We start from the raw sequence: 23588 nt of genomic DNA, 5'->3' as shown, positions 1-23588 counted from the left end.
CTCTGTCTATGAATTTGAAAGTGGGTATACTTCTACAGCCCCAAACCCCTTACTGAAACAGGGGCGGGGAAAACTCTTTGTTATTGTTTCAACTGCTGATTGTCTCTTAAAAAAAACAAGCGCAGAGGGGCTCGCTCAATCTCATTACATGACGTCTCTGATGCGGATTGGATGCGCAGCAGAATTATGTTAATGACGGGCGGCTGTGCAGAATGAGTAGGTGATGTCAGCTCTCAGTTAGCACAGAGTGAAACAGACATGGCGACAGACTGGAGTGTCTGGCAGGGGTATACACTAACTTTAATAGTTTTCCTATGGTGTACGGTGGGCACAGGAGCTGAGACGGGGGTCCCGGAGACTGGTAGTCCCACCCGGATCTTCGGCATGCGGCTGGAGAGGAGTGACAAGCCGGCCACGACCACCAATGACGGGGTGATTCAGGTAACAGAAGAGAGCAACATCTTCCTGAGGTTCTACGGGCTGCAGATTCTTCCTGACACCTCGTCACAGATCAGATTCACCGACCATGAACATGAGGAAGGTGATGTTACCAGCAACAATGCTCCTTTTAACAGGACTTGTGCCGACTATAGCAAAGATATCGTTATCAGGGGTGGCATGAACGTGAGCCACCTCCGAACCTGGGGGGTTCTGAGTTTGAAAATCAAGCCTCTCCGGAAGAGCGAGCCCCAGAAGGAGTATGGGCTATGCGTCCGGGAAAGCCAGGATGGCAAGTGGTACCTGTTGGGTGAGGATGACGGGAGGCTGCGGGTGGTGGAGGAGAAGAAGTCCATGCTTCCTATGTGGTTCCAGTGCATCCTCATCTGCTGCCTGCTGGTACTGTCAGGTATGTTCAGCGGGCTTAACCTGGGACTCATGGCCCTGGATCCTATGGAGCTCCGGATAGTCCAGAGCTGCGGTACCGAGAAGGAGAAGAGGTATGCCAGCAAGATCGAGCCCATTCGGAGGAAAGGGAACTATCTGCTATGCTCGTTGCTCCTGGGTAATGTGCTTGTCAACACAACGCTCACTATCCTTCTGGAGGACTTGATAGGGTCAGGCCTGGGTGCTGTGGTCGCCTCCACTATAAGTATTGTCATATTTGGGGAGATTGTGCCCCAGGCTCTGTGCTCTCGTCACGGGTTGGCTGTAGGAGCTAACACCATCACGGCGACCAAGTTCTTCATGTTGGTCACCTTCCCCCTGTCATGGCCCATCAGTAAACTCCTGGACTGTGTCCTGGGCCAGGAGATCGGTACTGTGTACAACCGGGAGAAACTAGTGGAGATGCTGAGAGTAACGGAACCATACAATGACCTGGTCAAAGAGGAGCTAAACATGATCCAAGGTGCGCTCGAGCTCAGGACCAAAACCGTTCAAGATGTCATGACACCGATCAGTAACTCCTTCATGATCCACAGCGACGCCGTGCTGGACTTCAACACCATGTCAGAGATCATGGAGAGCGGGTACACGCGCATACCAGTGTTCGAGCACGAGCGGTCGAACATTGTGGATATCATGTTCGTCAAGGACTTGGCTTTCGTTGACCCGGATGACTGTACGACGCTGAAGACTATCACCAAGTTCTACAACCACCCGGTCCACTTCGTGTTCCATGACACCAAGCTGGATTCCATGTTGGAGGAGTTCAAGAAAGGTTTGTTTGGATATGGGGGCTGAATCCCAAATGGCACCCTATCCCCTATGCACTACTTTTGACCAGGGCCTAGAGGGCTCATTTGGGACGAAGCCAGGGTCACAGGGAGGGAAAGTAGTGAGGGTGACATGATGTAGGTGGTTTTGTTTACATTGATTTGTTTGTTTACCTTGTCAGTAAACAAGTTATTTACCTTGTTCACTACCTTTACCAAGTTTGGTTACCTTGTCTGTGACAGCAGTGGCTGATGGGGGCTCTTACAATGGAAGTGTGTGTGTGAGGTCAGGTGATAGAATTTAACTCCTCTGTGTGTGTGTGTGTGTGTGTGTGTGTGTGTGTGTGTGTGTGTGTGTGTGTGTGTGTGAGAGAGACAGAGAGAGAGAGAGACATGTCACTGGGGCCACCTCCCCTTCATCTGACAAATGATCACTTGACAAATGACAGAGACACTCATGCACAAATACACACATTTGGGCGCAGAAATCATGTTTTCTCTCACTCAGTTTCAGCCACGTTTTGGAGAGCAGCTGTAGTTATTGATTCTTTCTGTGGGCTTGTTTTTATGTTTTTATATTCAGTATCTCTCTGGCCTGGAGTAGGCTGCCTGCTATGTCCCAAGTTTACCCCATCCGATCTCTCACACTGTCTGAACTTCTCATACTCCTTCTCTATGTTTATGTTTTCATTCATTTAGAATTAGAACCCCAGCAACCTTGTAATTATCATTCTACTCTCATCATCTCAGTCAACCTTGAACAACACAGGCCTACAAAGGTTGGCAGATTCACTGCATGATCCCTCGACTGTAGTAACACTCACACTGGCAGACAATACTCTTTGGTTTAAGAATATTGATTTAATCACCAATACACAACATAATCAGGGATGAAAGTAAAGTGGTACAGTCAGCAAAATAAATAGTGGGGGTACGCCTTACCAGTAAAACATGAGCCTATCATAATAATTAAAACAAAATGTCATGAAAACTGTAGGCTATTACACCACTTTTTATCAATTCCACATGTCAGAGGCATGAAAAATTTGCGAATGGACTTGAAAACGGGTGTCACCACTTCCTCAAAAGCTGCCTCCTCTCCTTGTTCGGGCAGGCTTCAGCATTTGTCGTCACCCGCCTTCTAGCCATCCGCCTTTTTTAAACACCGCCACCCGCCTTTTTTAAACACACCTGGTTCATATCCCCTCATCAGTCCCTGTATAATTATTCCCTTTGCACCCCCATGTCTTTGTGTGTGATTGTTTCATGTGGAGGTGTCGACAGCTTGGTGGATGGAGCATTATGTACTTTATCGTCGGGATATTCACCTGTGTGTTTTGTTTTCCCCAGTGCGCCGTTAAGTCGCACTGTAGTTGTTTTACGCATTGCTGCGAACCGCTGTATTGGCCGAATAAACCATTATTCTGCGCCTGACTCCGTCCAAATCACCCGCTGTAACGGGTGGTATAACCTACGCTCCAAAATGTGATGTGGTTCGACAAGCGGCCGACACCGAGACGCGTGTGGACAGCAGTGGACATATACATTCTGGCCTAATGACAATCGCCAAATGTCATTACACTTCTTGGTGTTTTCTATAAAAGATGTCTATTTCCATTCACCCCTGTTTTTCGGCGGCTGGAAATATGTTGCGAGTGGATGAACGTGCGCAGTTAGCCTAATGATTGTTTGACAGTCAGATGAAAACATCATAACTAGTTGTGTTTATGCCACAATAAAAGGTCATATATTTTAAACGTTAAATGGCAAATATTTACGACTAGGCCCAAAGATATCCTATTGTATTAATAGGGATTCTACAGTGCATTCGGAAAGTATTCAGACCCCTTCAATTTTTCCACATTTTCTTACGTTACAGCCTTATTCTAAAATGGATTACATTGTTTTTTACCTCATCAATCTACACACAATAATCCATAATGACAAAACAAAAACAGGTTTTTAGAAATTGTTGCAAATGTGTATATAAAAAATACAACCCGGAAATATCACATTTACATAAGTATTCAGACCCTTTACTCAGTACTTTGTTGAAGCACTTTTGGCAGCGATTACAGCCTGAGTCTTATTGGGAATGACGCTACAAGCTTGGCACACCTGTATTTGGAGAGATTCTCCCATTGTTCTCTGCAGATCCTCTCAAGCTATGTCAGGTTGGATGCGGAGCGTTGCTGCACAGCTATTTTCAGGTCTCTCCAGAGTCCGGGCTCTGGCTGGGCCACTCAAGGACATTCAGAGACTTGTCCTGAAACCACTCCTGTATTGTCTTGGCTGTGTTCTTAGGGTCATTGTCCTGTTGGAAGGTGAAGCTTCGCCCCAGACTGAGGTCCTGAGCGCTCTGGAGCATGTTTACGTCAAGGATGTCTTTGTACTTTGCTCCGTTCATCTTTTCCTCGATCCTGACTAGTCTCCCAGTCCCTGACGCTGAAAAACATCCCCACAGCATGATGCTGCCACCACCATGCTTCACCGTAGAGATGGTGCAATGTTTCCTCGAGACGTGACGCTGACGCTTGGCATTCAGGCCAAAGAGTTCAATCTTGGTTTCATCCGACCAGAGAATTTTGTTTTTCATGGTCTGAGTACTTTAGGTGCCTTTTGGCAAATTCCAAGCGGGCTGTCATGTGCCTTCTACTGAAGAGTGGCTTCCATCTGGCTACTCTACCATAAAGGCCTGATTGGTGGAGTGCTGCAGAGATGGTTGTCCGTCTGGAAGGTTCTCCCATCTCCACAGAGGAACTCTGGAGCTCTGTCAGAGTGAACATCTGATTCTCTGTCACCTCCCTGACCAAGGCCCTTCCCCCGATTGCTCAGTTTGGCCGGGCGGCCAGCGCTAGGAAGAGTCTTGGTGGTTCCAAACTTTTTCCATTTAAGAATGATGGAGGCCACTGTGTTCTTGGGGACCTTCAATGCTGCAGAACTTTTTTGGTACCCTTCCCCAGATCTGTGCATCGACACACCTACTCATTCCAAGGTTTTTCTTTATTTTTACTATTCTCTACATTGTAGAATATTACTGAAGACATCAGAACTATGAAATAACACATATGGAATCATGTAGTAACAAAACAAGTGTTAAACAAATCAAAATACATTTTATATTTGAGATTCTTCAAAGTAGCCACCCTTTGCCTTGATGACAGCTTTGCACACTCTTGGCATTCTCTCAACCAGCTTCACCTGGAAAGCTTTTCCAACAGTCTTGAAGGAGTTCCCACATATGCTGAGCACTTGTTGGCTGCTTTTCCTTCACTCTGCAGTCCAACTCATCCCAAACCATCTCAATTGGGTTGAGGTCGGGTGATTGTGGAGGCAAGGTCATCTAATGCAGCACTCCATCACTCTCCTTATTGGTCAAATAGTCCTTACACAGCCTGGAGGTGTGTTGGGTCATTGTCCTGTTGATAAACAAATGATAGTCCCACTAAGCGCAAACCAGATGGGATGGTGTGTCGCTACAGAATGCTGTGGTAGCCATGCTGGTTATGTGTGCCTTGAATTCTAAATAAATCACTGACAGTTTCACCAGAAAAGTACCCCCACACCATCACAACTCCTCCTCCATGCGTCACAGTGGGAACCACACATGCGGAGATCATCCGTTCACCTACTCTGCGTCTCACTAAGACCTGGCGGTTGGTACCAAAAATCTCAAATTTGGTCTCATCAGACCAAAGGACAGATTTCCATCAGTCTAATGTCCATTGCTCGTGTTTCTTGGCCCAAGCAATTCTCTTATTTTTATTGGTGTCCTTTAGTAGTGGTTTCTTTCCAGCAATTCGACCATGAAGGCCTGATTTCATGCAGTCTCCTCTGAACAGTTGATGTTGAGATGTGTCTGTTACTTGAACTCTCGGTGAAGCATTTATTTGGGCAGTAATTTTTGAGGCTGGTAACTCTAATGAACTTATCCTCTGCAGCAGAGGTAACTCTGGGTCTTCCTTTCCTGTGGCGGTCCTCATGAGAGCCAGTTTCATCATAGCACTTCATGGTTTTTGCGACTGCACTTGAAGAAACTTTAAAAGTTCTTGAAATGTTCCGTATTGACTGACCTTCATTTCTTAAAGTAATGATGGACTGTCGTTTCTCTTTGCTTATTTGAGCTGTTCTTGCCATAATATAGAGTTGGTCTTTTACCAAATAGGGCTATCTTCTGTATACCACCCCTACCTTGTCGCAACACAACTGATTGGCTCAAATGCATTAAGGAAAGAAATTCCACAAATTAACTTTTAACAAGGCACACCTGTTAATTAGAATGCATTCCAGGTGACTACCTCTTGAAGCTGGTTGAGAGAATGCCAAGAGTGTGCAAAGCTGTCATCAATGCAAAGGGTGGTTACTTTGAAGAATCTCAAATATAAAATGTATTTTGAGTTGTTAACACTTTTGTGATTAATTCATGATTCCGTGTGTTATTTCATAGTTTTGATGTCTTCACTATTATTCTACAACGTAGAAAATAGTAAAAAATAAAGAAAAACCCTGGAATGGGTAGGTGTGTCCAAACTTTTGACTGGTACTGTATATATATGTATGTATATATGTATACAGTATATGTTTAAGCAATAAGGCCAGAGGGGTTGTGGTATATGGCCAATATACCACGGCTAAGGGCTGTTCTTAAGCAATGAGGAGTGCCTGGATATAGCCCTTAGCCATGGTATATTGGCCATATACCACAAACCCCCGAGGTGCCTTATTGCTATTATAAAGTGGTTATCAACGTAATTAGAGCAGTAAACATAAACGATTTGCATACCCGTGTTATACAGTCTGATATACCACAGCTGTCAGTCAATCAGCTTTCAGAACTTGAACCACCCAGTTTATAAATATGTATATATATATACAGTGGGGAGAACAAGTATTTGATACACTGCTGATTTTGCAGGTTTTTCTACTTACAAAGCATGTAGAGGTCTGTACATTTTATCATAGGTACACTTCAACTGTGAGAGAAGGAATCTAAAACAAAAATCCAGAAAATCACATTGTATGATTTTTAAGAAATAAGTATTTGATCACCTACCAACCAGTACGAATTCCGGCTCTCACAGACCTGTTAGTTTTTCTTTAAGAAGCCCTCCTGTTCTCCACTCATTACCTGTATTAACTGCACCTGTTTGAACTCGTTACCTGTATAAAATTCACCTGTCCACACACTCAATCAAACAGACTCCAACCTCTCCACAATGGCCAAGACCAGAGAGCTGTGTAAGGACATCAGGGATAAAATTATAGACCTGCACAAGGCTGGGATGGGCTACAGGACAATAGGCAAGCAGCTTGGTGAGAAGGCAACAACTGTTGGCGCAATTATTAGAAAATGGAAGAAGTTCAAGATGACGGTCAATCACCCTCGGTCTGGGGCTCCATGCAAGATCTCACCTCGTGGGGCATCAATGATCATGAGGAAGGTGAGGGATCAGCCCAGAACTACACGGCAGGACCTGGTCAATGACCTGAAGAGAGCTGGGACCACAGTCTCAAAGAAAACCATTAGTAACACACTACGCCGTCATGGATTAAAATCCTGCAGCGCACGCAAGGTCCCCCTGCTCAAGCCAGCGCATGTCCAGGCCCGTCTGAAGTTTGCCAAGGACCATCTGGATGATCCAGAGGAGGAATGGGAGAAGGTCATGTGGTCTGATGATACAAAAATAGAGCTTTTTGGTCTAAACTCCACTCGCCGTGTTTGGAGGAAGAAGAAGGACGAGTACAACCCCCAAAACACCATCCCAACCGTGAAGCATGGAGGTGGAAACATCATTCTTTGGGGATGCTTTTCTGCAAAGGGGACAGGACGACTGCACCGTATTGAGGGGAGGATGGATGGGGCCATGTATCGCGAGATCTTGGCCAACAACCTCCTTCCCTCAGTAAGAGCATTGAAGATGGGTCGTGGCTGGGTCTTCCAGCATGACAACGACCCGAAACACACAGCCAGGGCAACGAAGGGGTGGCTCCATAAGAAGCATCTCAAGGTCCTGGAGTGGCCTAGCCAGTCTCCAGACCTGAACCCAATAGAACATCTTTGGAGGGAGCTGAAAGTCTGTATTGCCCAGCGACAGCCCTGAAACCTGAAGGATCTGGAGAAGGTCTGTATGGAGGAGTGGGCCAAAATCCCTGCTGCAGTGTGTGCAAACCCGGTCAAGACCTACAGGAAACGTATGATCTCTGTAATTGCAAACAAAGGTTTCTGTACCAAATATTAAGTTCTGCTTTTCTGATGTATCAAATACTTATGTCATGCAATAAAATGCACATTAATTACTTAAAAATCATACGATGTGATTTTCTGGATTTTTGTTTTAGATTCCGTCTCTCACAGTTGAAGTGTACCTATGATATAAATTAAAGACCTCTACATGCTTTGTAAGTAGGAAAACCTGCAAAATCAGCAGTGTATCAAATACTTGTTCTCCCCACTGTATATTACATTTAGCAGACGCTCTTATCCAGAGCGACTTACAGTTAGTGCATACATTATTTTTCATACTGGCCCCACGTGGGAAACGAACCCACAACCCTGTCGTTGCAAACGCCATGCTCTACCAACTGAGCTACATCCCTGCCTGCCATTCCCTCCCCTACCCTCGACGACACTGGGCCAATTGTGTGCCGCCCCATGGGTCTCCCGGTCGCTGCCGGCTACAACAGAGTCTGGCTTCGAACCAGGATCTCTAGTGGCACAGCTAGACCACTGCGCCACTCAGGAGAAGTCGGAAGTTTACATACACCTTAGCCAAATACATTTAAATTCAGTTTTTCACAATTCCTGACATTTAATCCTAGTAAACATTTCTTGTTTTAGGTTAGTTAGGATCACCACTTTATTTTAAGAATGTGAAATGTCAGAATAATAGTAGAGTGAATGATTTCTTTCAGCTTTTATTTCTTTCATCACATTCCCAGTGGGTCAGAAGTTTACATACACTGTCACTAGAACCGATGTGGATGTGGTGGAGGAGTCAGGCGCAGGACACAGAGGTTAAGTCCAACAGACTTTAATAGTCTAATGTTACGAGAAAAAACCCCGACCTCAAAATACACCAAGAGGCGAGGGAAAATTACGCACACGCGTAAACACTAAACACAAAACAAACAGGGTGCAAACACGTAGCTCCGACACAGTGGCAGTCATAACAACACACAATCATTCTAGTGCAAAACAAGGAACTTATAAGACACGTAATCAACACACAAATGGACACAGGTGTAACAGGCAGACAAAAGCAATCAAATGACGAAACATAGAGCGGTGGCAGCTAGTACTCCGGGGACGGCGAACGCCGAAGCCTGCCCGAACCAGGAGGAGGAGCAGTCTCGGCCGAAACCGTGACAGTACCCCCCCCTTGACGCGCGGCTCCAGCCGTGCGCCGACCCCGGCGACGGCCAGGAGGACGCGGACCCGGGCGCGTGGGATGCACACGGTGAAACTCAGTCAGGAGGGATGGATCGAGTATGTCCCTCCTGGGCACCCAGCACCGTTCCTCCGGACCGTACCCCTCCCACTCCACGAGATACTGGAGACCACTCATCCGGCGCCTCGAGTCCAAGATGGTCCGGACCCTGTACGCCGGGGCCCCCTCGATGTCCAAAGGGGGCGGAGGGGTCTCTCCTATCTCATCTTCTTGGAGTGGGCCAGCTACCACCGGCCTGAGAAGAGACACATGGAACGAGGGGTTAATATTTTTATACTCTATAGGCAGTTGTAACCTGTAACACACCTCGTTCAATCTTCTCAGGACTTTGAAGGGCCCCACAAACCGCCGACCCAGCTTCCGGCAGGGCAGGCGGAGGGGCAGGTTTCGAGTCGAGAGCCAGACTCGATCTCCCGGTGCGTACACCGGTCCCTCACTGCGGTGGCGATCGGCGCTCGCCTTTTGTTGACGGATGGCACGCTGCAGATGGACATGGGCAGCGTCCCACGTCTCCTCCGAGCGCCGAATCCACTCGTCCACCGCAGGGGCCTCGATCTGGCTCTCATGCCATGGTGCCAGGACCGGCTGATAACCTAAAACACACTGGAAAGGTGTTAAATTGGTGGAGGAGTGGCGGAGAGAGTTCTGGGCCATCTCTGCCCAGGGGATGAACCTAGACCACTCCTCCGGCCGGTCCCGGCAATAGGACCTCAAAAACCTACCCACATCCTGGTTGACACGTTCCACCTGCCCATTGTTCTCTGGGTGGTACCCCGAGGTAAGGCTTACCGAGACCCCCAACCGTTCCATGAACGCCCCCCAAACTCTGGAGGTGAACTGGGGACCTCGGTCAGACACTATATCCTCGGGGACCCCATAGTGCCGGAACACATGGGTAAATAGGGCCTCAGCGGTTTGTAGGGCAGTAGGGAGACCCGGCATGGGAAGTAGACGACAGGCCTTGGAAAACCGATCCACAACGACCAAAATGGTGGTATTCCCCTGGGAGGGGGGTAGGTCGGTTACGAAATCCACCGATAGGTGGGACCATGGTCGTTGTGGAACGGGCAGGGGATGTAGCTTACCCCTGGGCAAATGTCTAGGCGCCTTACACTGGGCACACACCGAGCAGGAGGAGACATAAACCCTCACATCCCTAGCTAACGTTGGCCACCAGTATTTCATGCTAAGACAGTGCACGGTCCGGCCAATACCTGGATGTCCAGAGGAGGGTGATGTATGAGCCCAATAAATAAGTTGATCACGAATCTCGAGCGGAACGTACGTCCGCCCCACAGGACACTCGGGGGGAGTAGGGTCGGTACGCAGTGCCCGCTCGATTTCCGCATCGACCTCCCATACCACCGGCGCCACCAAACAAGACTCCGGCAATATGGAAGTAGGCTCGTTGGACCTCTCCTCTGTGTCATACCGCCGGGACAGGGCGTCTGCCTTACCATTCTGGGACCCAGGGATGTATGTGATCTTAAAAACAAACCAGGTTAGGAACATGTTCCACCTAGCCTGACGAGGGTTCAATCTCCTAGCTGCCCGGATGTACTCCAGGTTACGGTGATCAGTCAGAATGAGGAAAGGGTGTTGAGCCCCCTCAAGCCAATGCCTCCACACCTTTAGGGCCTGGACTACGGCTAACAGCTCCCTGTCCCCAACATCATAGTTGCGCTCCGCCGAGCTGAGCTTCTTGGAGTAGAACGCACAGGAGGGTGGAATGGACGACCCCCACTCGGGACGTCCGCGGGTAGCCAGCAGGGTGTCTAGACGGGTGGAAATGTCCACCAACTGGTCGAACGACAGGTTGGTGTCCCTGCAGGCCAGCTCACGACGAACGTCCTCTCGTAGGCTACACCGGTAGTGGTCGATGAGGGCCCTCTCATCCACCCCGCATCCGCCGCTAGTGTCCGGAACTCCAGTGCGAACTCCTGTGCGCTCCTCTTCCCCTGTCGGAGGTGGAATAGACGCTCTCCCGCCGCTTTCCCCTCAGATGGATGATCGAAGACAGCCCTGAAGCCGCGGGAGAACTCCGCGTAGGTGATGGTTGCGGCGTCTATTCCCCTCCATTCGGCGTTGGCCCACTCCAACGCCTTGCCGGATAGACAGGAGATGAGGGCGGAGACGCTCTCGTATCCCGAGGGCGCCGGGTGTATGGTGGCAAGGTAAAGTTCCACCTGCAGGAGGAATCCCTGACACCCGGCTGCAGAACCGTCATATGCCCTCGGGAGCGAGAGCCGAATGCCACTGGGTTCCGGTGCTGAGAGAGGAGGACTGGCCGTTGGTGATGGGATGTTGTAAGAGTGCGTGGGCACCTCTCGATTCACCAATCGGCGCAGAGTGTTGGACACCTCGTCCATGGCGGCCCCGAGTTGCCGGATCATGGTGTCCTGGTAGTTGATCCGGTCTTCCAGGGATTCGGGTGCCGCCGCTGTTCCTGCTGACTCCATGGTGGTGTGTTGTTCTGTCACTAGAACCGATGTGGATGTGGTGGAGGAGTCAGGCGCAGGACACAGAGGTTAAGTCCAACAGACTTTAATAGTCTAATGTTACGAGAAAAAACCCCGACCTCAAAATACACCAAGAGGCGAGGGAAAATTACGCACACGCATAAACACTAAACACAAAACAAACAGGGTGCAAACACGTAGCTCCGACACAGTGGCAGTCATAACAACACACAATCATTCTAGTGCAAAACAAGGAACTTATAAGACACGTAATCAACACACAAATGGACACAGGTGTAACAGGCAGACAAAAGCAATCAAATGACGAAACATAGAGCGGTGGCAGCTAGTACTCCGGGGACGGCGAACGCCGAAGCCTGCCCGAACCAGGAGGAGGAGCAGTCTCGGCCGAAACCGTGACATACACTCAATTAGTATTTGGTAGCATTGCCTTTAAATTGTTTAACTTGGGTCAAACGTTTTGGGTAGCCTTCCACAAGCTTCCCACAATAAGTTGGGTGAATTTTGAAGCCCATTCCTCCTGACAGAGCTGGTGTAACTGAGTCAGGTTTCTAGGCTTCCTTGCTCGCACACGCTTTTTAATTTCTGCCCACAAATCTTTTATAGAATTGAGGTCAGGGCTTTGTGATGGCCACTCCAATACCTTGACTTTGTTGTCCTTAAGCCATTTTGCCACAACATTGGAAGTATGCTTGGGGTCATTGTCCATTTGGAAGACCCATTTGCGACCAAGCTTTAACTTCCTGACTGATGTCTTGAGATTCAATATATATCCACATCTATTTTGTGAAGTGCACCAGTCCCTCCTGCAGCAAAGCACCCCCACAGCATGATGCTGCCTCCCCCGTGCTTCATGGTTGGGATGGTGTTCTTCGGCTTGCAAGCCTGCCCCTTTTTTCCTCCAAACATAACGATGGTCATTATGGCCAAACAGTTCTATTTTTGTTTCATCAGACCAGAGGACATTTCTCCAAAAAGTACGATCTTTGTCTCTGTGTGCAGTTGCAAACCGTAGTCTGGCTTTTTTATGGCGGTTTTGGAGCAGTGGCTTCTTCCTTGCTGAGCGGCCTTTCAGGTAATGTCGATATAGGACTTGTTTTACTGTGGATATAGATACTTTTGTACCTGTTTCCTCCAGAATCTTCACAAGGTCCTTTGCTGTGGTTCTGGGATTGATTTGCACTTTTTGCACCGAAGTACATTCATCTCTAGGAGACAGAACGCGTCTCCTTCCTGAGCGGTATGACGGCTGCGTGGTCCCATGGTGTTTATACTTGCGTACTATTGTTTGTACAGATGAACGTGGTACCTTCAGGCATTTGGAAATTGCTCCCAAGAATGAACCAGACTTGGGGAGGTCTACAATTTTTTTTCTGAGGTCTTGGCTGATTTCTTTTAATTGTCCCATGATGTCAAGCAAAGAGGCACTGAGTTTGAAGGTAGACCTTGAAATACATCCACAGGTACACCTCCTATTGACTAAAATGATGTCAATTAGCCTATCAGAAGCTTCTAAAGCCATGACATCATTTTCTGGAATTTTCCAACCTGTTTAAAGGCACAGTAAAACTTAGTGTATGTAAACTTCTGACCCACTGGAATTGTGATACAGTGAATTATAAGTGAAATAATCTTTCTGTAAACAATTGTTGGAAAAATTGCACAAAGTAGATGTCCTAACCGACTTGCCAAAACTATAGTTTGTTAACAAGACATTTTTGGAGTGGTTGAAAAACAAGTTTTAATGACTCCAACCTAAGTGTCTGTAAACTTCCGACTTCAACTGTATGTATATATATATATATATACACACTGCTCAAAAAAATAAAGGGAACACTTAAACAACACATCCTAGATCTGAATGAATGAAATAATCTTATTAAATAGTTTTTTCTTTACATAGTTGAATGTGCTGACAACAAAATCACACAAAAATTATCCATGGAAATCAAATTTATCAACCCATGGAGGTTCTGGATTTGGAGTCACCCTCAAAATTAAAGTGGAAAACCACACTACAGGCTGATCCAACTTTGATGTAATGTCCTTAAAACAAGTCAAAATGAGGCTCAGTAGTGTTGTCTTGCATTAGGAGGAACCCAGGGCCAACCGCACCAGCATATGGTCTCACAAGGGGTCTGAGGATCTCATCTCGGTACCTAATGGCAGTCAGGCTACCTCTGGCGAGCACATGGAGGGCTGTGCGGCCCCCCAAAGAAATTCCACCCCACACCATGACTGACCCACCGCCAAACCGGTCATGCTGGAGGATGTTGCAGGCAGCAGAACGTTCTCCACGGCGTCTCCAGACTCTGTCACGTCTGTCACATGTTCTCAGTGTGAACCTGCTTTCATCTGTGAAGAGCACAGGGCGCCAGTGGCGAATTTGCCAATCTTGGTGTTCTCTGGCAAATGCCAAACGTCCTGCACGGTGTTGGGCTGTAAGCACAACCCCCACCTGTGGACGTCGGGCCCTCATACCACCCTCATGGAGTCTGTTTCTGACCGTTTGAGCAGACACATGCACATTTGTGGCCTGCTGGAGGTCATTTTGCAGGGCTCTGGCAGTGCTCCTCCTACTCCTCCTTGCACAAAGGCGGAGGTAGCGGTCCTGCTGCTGGGTTGATGCCCTCCTACGGCCTCCTCCACATCTCATGATGTACTGGCCTGTCTCCTGGTAGCGCCTCCATGCTCTGGACACTACGCTGACAGACACAGCAAACCTTCTTGCCACAGCTCGCATTGATGTGCCATCCTGGATGAGCTGCACTACCTGAGCCACTTGTGTGGGTTGTAGTCTCCGTCTCATGCTACCACTAGAGTGAAAGCACCGCCAGCATTCAAAAGTGACCAAAACATCAGCCAGGAAGCATAGGAACTGAGAAGTGGTCTGTGGTCACCACCTGCAGAACCACTTCTTTATTGGGGGTGTCTTGCTAATTGCCAATAATTTCCACCTGTTGTCTGTTCCATTTGCACAACAGCATGTGAAATGTATTGTCAATCAGTGTTGCTTTGATTTCACAGAAGTGTGATTGACTTGGAGTTACATTGCGTTGTTTAAGTGTTCCCTTTATTTTTTTGAGCAGTGTATGTGTGTGATGGGATGGGATGTATAGACATTATGGACATGTATGTGGATAGAATATGTAGTATATTTGAAGAATACGTGAATAGAATAGTATATGTACAGCAATAGTTGAATAGGATGGCCTTGACTAGAATATAGTATATATAGTACATATGACATTGGTAAAACTGTATGTAAACATTATTAATGTGACCATTGTTCCATGTGTATGTACATAGGACAGCAGACTCTATGGTGCAGGGATGAGTAACCGGGTGGTTGTCGGCTAGTGACAGTGACTATCAGACCCCAGCTAATGTTCACAAAGTCTCAGGAAGCCGTAGGTCAGCAAAATGACTTGTTCTGCCGCTTGTACTTCCTCAGTTGTCATTTTGCAGACGCTCTTATCCAGAGTGACTTACAAGAGCAATTAGGTTTAAGTGCCTTGCTCAAGGACACATCGACAGATTTTTCACCTAGTCAGCTCAGGGATTCAAACCAGCAACCTTTCAGTTACTGGCCCAACGCCCTTAACCGCTAGGCTACCTGCCACCCCATTTCAGTCTACTTCAGAATAGAACGTACAGTATAGCCTTGTAACTAGGCGTATCCTAGATATTCTTTGAGAAGATTTCAAAGTCAGACTACTAGGCTATGACCTGAGAGACTGTCTGGGTCTGGAAAAGCATGACAGTTGAACAGATCCATTAGTTTGGACAAGGACAGGTCTCTTGTTCAGATAACAAGGCTCCCAGGCAGATGACTAAAGAAGGTGTGTGTGTGTACGTGTGTGTGTTTGTTAGTGTGTTTGTGGTTGTTGTATTTTGTGTGAGAGAGAGAGTGTGTGTGGTACAGCCTATGTTTAGACCCATGTCTGTCTTTTATTCTGTCTTGTGTGTGCCCAAATTGATTGTGTCCCTACTTACAAATATCTGGGCATTTGAATAGACGATAAGCTGTCTTTTAAAAGCATATTGATGAGTTAATGGCCCAGTGCAGTCAGAATGATGTTTTTCCTGTGTTTTCTATCATATTGTGCACCCCTTCAAATTAGTGGATTCGGCTATTTCAGCCACACTCGTTGCTGACAGGTATATAAAATCGAGCACACAACCATGCAATCTTCATGGACAAACACTGGCAGTAGAATGGCCTTACTGAAGAGCTCAGTGACTTTCAACGTGGCACCGTCAGTTCGTCAAATTTCTGCCTTGCTAGAGCTGCCACGGTCAACTGTAAGTGCTATTATTGTGAAGTGGAAACGTCTAGGAGCAACAACAGCTCAGCCGCAAAGTGGTAGGCCACACAAGCTCACAGAATGGGACCGCCGAGTACTGAAGCCCATAGCGTGTAAAAATCGTCTGTCCTCGGTTGCAACACTCACTTCCGAGTTCCAAACTGCCTCTGGGAGCAACGTCAGCACAATAACTGTTCGTTGGGAGCTTCTTGAAATGGGTTTCCACCATGCACAATGCCAAGCGTCGGCTGGAGTGGTGTAAAGCTTGCTGCCATTGGAATCTGGAGCAGTGGAAATGCGTTCTCTGGAGTTATGAACCACGATTCACCATCTGGCAGTCCGATGGACAAATCTGGGTTTGGCAGATGTCAGACAAACGCTACCTGCCCCAATGCATAGTGCCAACTGTAAAGTTTGGTGGAGGAGGAATAATGGTCTGGGGCTGTTTCTCATGGTTCTGGCTAGGCCCCTTAGTTCCAGTAAAGGGAAATCTTAACGCTACAGCATACAATGACATTCTAGATGATTCTGTGCTTCCAACTTTGTGGCAACAGTTCGAGGAATGCCGTTTCCTGTTCCAGCATGACAGTGCCTCCGTGCACAAAGCGAGGTCCACACAGAAATGGTTTGTCGAGATCAGTGTGGAAGAACTTGACTGGCCTGCACAGAGCCTTGACCTCAACCCCATTGAACACCTTTGGGAAGAATTGGAACGCCGACTGCGAGCCAGGCCTAATCGCCCAACATCAGTGCCCGACCTCACTAATGCTCTTGTGGCTGAATGGAAGCAAGTCCCTGCAGCAATGTTCCAACATCTAGTGTAAAGCCTTCCCAGAAGAGTGGAGGATGTTATAGCAGCAAAAGGGGGACCAACTCCATATTAAAGCCCATGATTTTGGAATTAGTTGTTCGGCGAGCAGGTGTCCACATACTTTTGGTCATGTAATGTAGTTGCTGGTTGAAAATGTAATCTACACAGGACCTTCTAATTAGCTTGTTTGTATTGGCGGGAGTTTCAGTTTTCTATGGTGACATCACAAAGAGAGTGACTATAACAAAGAGAGTGACTAACCTCTCTGCCAATAACAGCTCATTTTCAGTTTTCCCCTCCCAAATCGGACCATTCCCAGACAGTCCTAACAAAACTATTGCTTGAGAAGTAGTTTTTTGCTAAAAATGCTATTTTGCTAATTTCAATGGAAATGTATGTATCAAAAATGTATCAAAACGAAAAGAAACAAACAAATACATTTACTCAATGAAATTGTATCTTTCAAATGATCTTTCTCAAAAACGTTTGTAAAATGTCCCATACAATAATCTTTACTGTTAATTTTTTGTTCCTAAAACATTTGGGCTACACTGCTGCAGTTCCCCCGTGACCCCACTAGGGGTATTTGAATACCACTGTGTTAGGTTGTGTTTGTTGAACAGTAACAGAGTGACTGTGGCCAAATTCCAGCTACAGACAGTCTTAATGACAGACACTGATACACATCAACATCTTGTCAGCGATCCAAGCAGGGTAAGCAGAGGAGTGTGTGGTAAAATCGGAACTGGGTGGGTAGTTGTTTTAATGCAGTCATACTGGCCCTTTAGCAGTAACTTGTTGGCCAATAATGAGATTTTAATCAGGATATTGGTGACTAGAAGTCTGTCTTGGAGGCAGTGACAAACTCACGTATGGCTCTAACATTCCATGGACATTAACTTTGGCCTGTAGTATTGATAAACTCATAACCTCTCTCTCTCTCTCTCTCTCTCTCTCTCTCTCTCTCTCTCTCTCTCTCTCTCTCTCTCTCTCTCTCTCTCTCTCTCTCTCTCTCTCTCTCAGGTAAGTCCCACCTGGCCATCGTTCAGAAGGTGAACAGCGAGGGGGAGGGGGATCCGTTCTACGAGGTGCTGGGATTGATCACCCTGGAAGACGTCATCGAGGAGATCATCAAATCAGAGATCTTGGATGAGTCGGACCTCTACAGTGAGTCTATAACATGTTTTTAACACGCTTATAACACATTTATTACATCTTCACTTATGGCATATGAGCCTGTAACACATTTATTACATCCACTGAATTAATAGATACAAGCTATACCCTTTTCACACTACTGAGCCAAACCAAACCAAGCTGAGCTGTGCTTTGCTCACCTGCTTATGCATCCACCATGCTGGAATGGACAATGTGAATTGTCAGCACAGTATGGTTCAGTAAGGTTCAGGTTGGATAGTGTGAAAAGGGTATTAGAAAAAGCTGTTATTGGTTTTACGTAAGACATAATGATGTATCTCTGATTCTGACCAGTCCTTTGTGTTGTCTCTCTCCCTCCCAGCTGACAACAGCAGAAACAGGAAGAAGGTGGCACCCAATAAAAACAAGAGGAACTTCTCCGCCTTCAAACAGAGCGAGAGCGAATCCAAAGTAAAGATCTCCCCTCAGCTGCTATTGGCCGCCCACCGCTTCCTGGCTACAGGTTAGAACGTGACCCTGCCCCCCAACCAAAATAATGACATGTTGGGACAATCAACCTCCCAACCACACCATACAACGCAAAACACTCACATACACTATACAATTACCATATAGCACAATATGTGATTCTCAGTTGTTAAGATACGGTGACGACTCAAGGTTATGGTTTCAATTCCTGCAGGTATTAAACATTCATAGTAAAAATGAAACATTCTCAAACCTGTTTAAATGTAATTACATAAATGATTCACTTGTAGTAATCTATGTAACACAAGCTGTTGCCAGCACCACTAGTCATGTGGTTTGTTGTAGCGTGCTGTCAGCTGGAGCCAGAAAGCCGTTGCAGTTCCCTCTTTCTCTAAAACAACAGACAGAGCAGTGTTACAGCATGCCTGTCTGTGTCTGCCTCTACAAGTCTCGTTGTCTTTTCTTTTTGTCACTACTGGGATTGTTTCAATATCTACTGTATATCAGTCTATCTCACCACTCTCTCACGCTGTTTCATTCTCCTGTCCCCTCTCTTTCTGTTGCTTCGCTCTCTCGGTTTCTATGTCTCTGTGATGTTGCTGACATCATGTCATCACCACTAAAGACAAGCAGCGTATTGTTGGCTACTTTATCATTGGATCATTTCAATTCAATATATAGCCGTGACAAACCAGAGCCTCATATATGTCTGTGTCTATAATATATGTAGAATATACTGTATGTCTCTCTCCCATCCAGAGGTTGTTCAGCCCGTCCCAGATCTCATATATGTACAGTATACGTATGTTACATATTGTATGTACAATATATTTATCTTCCTGTCTCATCCAGAGGTGATGTTGTTCAGCCCGTCCCAGATCTCAGACAAGGTTCTGTTGAGGATTCTAAGACACCCAGACGTGATCCAGGAGATCAAGTTTAATGACAGTGACAAACGCTGTCCTCAACACTATGTCTACCAGAGAGGGAAGGCTGTCGACTACTTTATACTCATACTGCAGGTAAGGCCTCAATGGTCGATTGTTATTTTTCTTTCTCTCTCTCTTTCTGTCTTTCTTTTTCTCTTTCAACTCTTTTATAACCTCTACAAACAAGTACAACAAACAACTAACAGGTGCATTCTGGTCCAAAATGGTTTCTGTGCACCAACCGCATCACATGCTATATCAAATTCCCACGTGAAAGGTTCCTCCTTTGTTAGTTCACTAATCATTGCTTACTCTATTCATACTGGACGATATAGGCCTGAGCAACACGCTCTAACATCCCTGCTACACGTAACAAATGGCAGCTCCCTGTCCTGCCTTGATGGGGGTAACAAAAGGGTCCGCAAAGCGTTTTTAATCACAACCCTTATTTAACAAGGCACTGGGTTGATGGAGGGAAGCTTTTTGTGTCACAACACTAACCCAGAGGGAGCCTATGAATCAATCAAGCACACAGACAGATTAACTATCCTGTTTAAGGACTATTGAGAAAGCCAGCTTTGGCTTCACACCTACACCCTCACACTCTCTCCGACATATTGCTCTCCCGAGCCTGTATATTAATCTCAGTGCAGATAAAGCAGAGGAGAAGAGACGAGGAGGCCACTTTAGACTACTGAGATGCAGGGCAGTGGGCTGGGCTGGGCAGGGGGTATAGGCAGGGGGTAGCGTTACTGCAGCTGGCACTGCAGTAGGAGGTTAGAGGCTGCAAGGGACGGAGCGGAAGGTACTGGGGGCTCCTGGAGAGGGCATGGTGTGTGGTGAACAGTGGGTGAGAGAGGGGAGGGTGGAGCGAGAGAGGGAGAGACGGAGAGAAAGCAGAGAGAGTGAAAGTGCAGAGGAAGGAAGGAAGGGAGGGAGAGAGAGAGACATATTTGGGTCCAGAGGGGTCTGGCCTTTAGTAATTGATCCTCTTACATAAGGGGGAAGAGAGGGGGGAAAGGAGAAGACACCATGCGTGCCATGCTGTCAGTTATCTGTGTATCAATACACAAAAAAATTGTTTTATTTATTTAACCTTTATTTAATCAGGGAATCATACTGAGACCAAGGTCTCTTTTACGGATGAGCCCTGAATTACTTATATTACAGAAAATACACACATAATACATATATATATAAGAAAAACACGGTCATCAGTAAAAAAAGGTCCTCAATTAGCTTTCTGAATTTCCCTACAGGCACCAAAACATCAAATTTAAGAACATTTTGAAGATGGTTCCACAAATAAGGTGCAAGAAAACTAAAATCTGATTTATCTAACTCAGTAGAGACCTAAGGAATTTCCAGAGTTAGCCATCCCTGAGACCGGGTGTGGTAACTCATATGTCTAAAGTTTAGTAATGATGTTAGGTACAGTGGGTCTTTTTGTAAAAGGGCTTTATAAATGAAAACATAGCAATGTATCAACATACGTGACATCAAATAGGGCCAACCAACAGGCAGAGAGCTGCAGCAAAAATGGATCAAGCATATCAGCTCCAGCTTTTTTAAAACATAAATCTTAAGCAAGGCATCTTGAAATGAAAACAAAGCTTCACTAGAAGTTGACGGGTTTACTATTGAGTCAGCTACAGGCTGGCAGAGGGAAGTCGATTTACAGACCAGGGTCAATTAAACCACCGTTTCTCTCAAATAAAAAGCCTGCCGAGATGATAAAATTATGATGGACAGCATCACTTATTCCATTCTTCTCAGTTATGATGCCATAGTCAGACAGAACATTCTTAGGCAGGGAAGAAGAGGAATTTGTACGCTTCGGTGCATTTACTGTTTCCCCAAATTTAGAAGGATCACCAGCAGAGTTAGATATAGAGCTTAGAAAGCCCTGATTTTTCATCTGTCTCATCTGAATGAACTCAGATAGCTCTGAAGAAAATCAAGGGTTAGATCTATTTTTGACTCTGAATTGTTTAAAAGGGGTCTGTTTATCTGCCAGAGGAATAAATATGGAGGATACATTTTCTAGAGCCAACTCAGGGTCAGGAATACAGGAGACAGTGGCTAAATCAGAGTAGAACATGTCATGTAAAAACTTTAAAAAATGTATCTTCTTACTTAAATGAAGATTAGTATTTTGCTGTAATACATACTATGGGACAATGATCACTGAGATCATATGCAAATACTCCACTAGACCATTTAACCATGTTTCCAAGAGAACCAGAATGTTAGGACACGAGTCCTGGACCCAGTCAATTGTGTAAATTTTTGAAATCATACTTCGCACATTTAGGTGCATTAGCCCAAGCCTCCTACGAGATTTAAAGTAAGAGGGGGTATTCAGCTCATTCCCATAAGCGCTAACAGGCATAGGGTCATCTGTAGCTATTTGGTGAGTGAGCAGAGACTTTGCGAAAGTCACTGGCCAACCACATGAGAGCAGAGCAGACTGAACATTTGACAGACCTCCCTCAAGTCGCTGGATGCAGGGACTGGGGCGGGAACTGGGAGAGCAGTGTTGGCAGAGCTCAGTCCACCCGGATTAAGCTTCCACCAAGGAGTGGAGCTGCTGCAGGGGACCGGAGTGGCTGCCAATGCTCCATTCTGGGTGTTCACAGGAGGCCTTGGTGTTTCTCCTGTTGCAGGGTTGGGGCTGCAATTGGGGGCAGGAGTGTCAAATCAAATTGTATTTGTCACATGCACTGAATACAACAGGTGTAGACTATACCGTAAAATCCTTGCTTACGGGCCCTTAACCAACAATGCAGAGTTTTAAGAAATTTTGAAAAGTATTCAGACCCCTTGACTTTTTCCACATTTTGTTACGTTACAAATTTATTCAAACCCCCCGGAATTAACACATTGACATAATTATTCTGACCCTTTACTCAGTACTTTGTTGAAGCACCTTTGGCAGCGATTACAGCCTCGAGTCTTTTTGGGTATGGTGCTAAAAGCTTGGCGCATCTGTATTTGGGGAGTTTCTCCCATTCTTCTCTGCAGATCCTCTCAAGCTCTGTCAGGTTGGATGGGGAGCATCACTGCACAGCTATTTTCAGGTCTCTCCAGAGATGTTCGATCAGGTTCAAGTCTGGTGTCTGGCTGGGCCACTCAAGGACATTCAGAGACTTGTCCCGAAGCCACTCCTGCATTTTCTTGGCTGTGTGCTAGGGGTTGTTGTCCTTTGCACCAGTCTGAGGTCCTGTGCACTCTGGAGCAGGTTTTCATCAAGGATCTCTCTGTACTTTGCTCCGTTAATCTATTCCTCGATCCTGACTAGTCTCGCAGTCCCTGCCGCTGGAAAACATCCCCACAGCATGATGCTGCCACCACCATGCTTCACCGTAGGGATGGTGCCAGGTTTCGTCCAGACCTGACGCTTGGCATTCAGGCCAAAGAGTTCAATCTTGGTTTCATCAGACCAGAGAATCTTGTTTCTCATGGTCTGAGAGTCCTTTAGGTGCATTTTGGCAAACTCCAAGCGGGCTGTCGTGTGTCTTTTACTGAGGAGTGGCTTCCATCAGGCCACTCTACCATAAAGGCCTGATTAGTGAAGTGCTGCAGAGATGGTTGTCCTTCTGGAAGGTTCTTTCATCTCCACAGAGGAACTCTCAAGCTCTGTCAGAGTGACCATCAGGTTCTTGGTCACCTCCCTTGTCCTTCTCCCCCGATTGCTCAGTTTCGCCGGGCGGCCAGCTCTAGGAAGAGTCTTGGTGGTTCCAAACTTCTTCCATTTAAGAATGATGGAGGCCAGTGTGTTCTTGGGGACCTTCAATGCTGCAGAAATGTTTTGGTACCCTTCCACAGATATGTGCCTCGACACAATCCTGTCTCTGAGCTCTACAATTCTCTCATGGATTGGGTTTTGTTCTGACTTGCACTGTCAACTGTGGGACCTTATATAGACAGGTGTGTGCCTTTCCAAATCATGTCCAATCAATTGAATTTACCACAGGTGGACTCCAATGAAGTTGTAGAAATATCTCAAGGATGATCAATGGAAACATGATGCACCTGAGCTCAATTTCGAGTCTCATAGCAAAGAGTCTGAATACTTATGTAAATAAGGTATTTCTGTTTTACATTTTTTTTTACATGTGCAACAATTCTAAAAACCTGTTATTGCTTTGTCATTATGGGGTATTGTGTGTAGATTGATGATACTTTTTTAAAATCAATTTTAGAATAAGGCTGTAACGTAACAAAATGTGGAAAAAGGGAAGGGGTCTGAATACTTTCCGAATGCACTGTAAGTAAGAAACATTTGGTAAATAAAGGAAAAATAGTAACACAATAAAATAACAATAACGA

The 23588-nt window shown here is 46.2% G+C and overlaps 1 pseudogene across 1 annotated transcript in view; it reads left to right on the top strand.

Moving 5' to 3' along the window:
- The first annotated feature begins 258 nt into the window (after window positions 1–258).
- LOC311141759 (metal transporter CNNM4-like) overlaps window positions 259–23588 on the top strand; it is a 41871-nt pseudogene continuing 18541 nt past the window's right edge. Inside the window, exons 1-4 of the transcript in view lie at window positions 259–1660; window positions 17725–17868; window positions 18221–18361; window positions 19180–19349. The product of the transcript in view is annotated as a metal transporter CNNM4-like (transcript). The remainder of the gene's footprint in view (window positions 1661–17724; window positions 17869–18220; window positions 18362–19179; window positions 19350–23588) is intronic.

Source organism: Coregonus lavaretus, assembly GCF_964263955.1.
Source record: "Coregonus lavaretus genome assembly, chromosome: 14".
Lineage (NCBI taxonomy): Eukaryota > Metazoa > Chordata > Actinopteri > Salmoniformes > Salmonidae > Coregonus > Coregonus lavaretus.
The sequence above is the reverse complement of the archived record's forward strand: the minus strand, read 5'-3'. Positions and strand labels throughout refer to the sequence as shown.